Below are 1,305 nucleotides of genomic sequence, written 5' to 3' on the forward strand. Positions count from 1 at the left end.
CCTAGACCCATTTGACATCAGAGACAGAACGATGGCCAGTAACCTGCTTCTCACCTCTCTTTGCCACATTCTTCGTTCGATGCATTCTTTCTCTCATGCCTCCCTTCCTCATTAAGCTGCCCTTTTTTAAAATAAAAAATTCACACAAAAATGAATATGTTAAAATATATTTTATTCCCCCCTCCCCCCAATACAAAATTCAATAAGTACCTTTCTAAAAAAATACACGCTTTGATTTTTAAAAAAATAGATGAAAATATCCTTGGAACATTTAAGATAAGTCAAAATTAGCTGAGCGCTAGTTTGCATCTTCATTCAAATGTTCGGAGTTCAGCTCAGTTTGTAATACTATTTGCAACACTGTCGTCTTAAAAAAAAACATTTCTCCATGGATATGAACCGCTACTTTGTCGTGATAAAATCTCCACGCAACAAATAACCGCACCAGAGCCACGGACCCTTCTCCACACCAAGAATGCTGCTAGACTTTAAATACGTTTGTTTGAGATTTACTTCCCAAGTCAAGATGGTTAAACTGGATGACGGATGTGAACTTTCCATTTGCTTCTTTCTCCTGGGTGTCACCTGATGTGTTTCCTTCATTGCTGGGATCTATTTTATTTGGTAGACCCAATGTCTCTCAACAATTTTAAGCTGTGTGGCACTACAACTCCCAGAATTGAAGTACCTGGCAACCAGTAGGTATTTATCAGGTTGGCAACTTCCTGGGGGTCACGTGATTGCCATAAAGTGACCTTCCCAGACCTTCCAATCAACAAAGTCAATGAGGAAAGACCTAAACGTTGTGTGATTCACTTAACAACTGTAGTGATTTCCTTAACAATGTGGCAAAAAAGGGTTTTTAAACAGGGCATGTTTCACTTAACAACTGCCTTGCTGAGCAATGGAAGTTTTGGTTACAATTGTGGTTGCAAGTTGAGTTTCTGTACTTCCGTTGGGCCCTGTCCATCTGTAGGACCCCCAAAAGACCCAAGACCATTTCCATTTTGAAATCTGCAGCAGCTGAAACTTTCACATCCCACCTTGCCAATCAAGTATCTTGATCATATTAGATCCGTTTGATTCTTGCTTCTCATCCGGCACAATCCTGACTCTGCTCCCACTCCCCAGCTGATTTTCCTCCTTAGCTACTTGCCTGGGGATTTCCATTGAATGTGTTACCTAAAAACTCTCATACTAGAAAGGGACGCGGTGGCTCAGTGGCTAAGACGCTGAGCTTGTCGATCAGAAAGGTTGGCAGTTCGGCGGTTCGAATCCCTAGCGCCGCGTAACGGAGTGAGCTCC

This window comes from Natrix helvetica (assembly GCF_964273705.1).
Source record: "Natrix helvetica genome assembly, chromosome: 9".
Lineage (NCBI taxonomy): Eukaryota > Metazoa > Chordata > Lepidosauria > Squamata > Natricidae > Natrix > Natrix helvetica.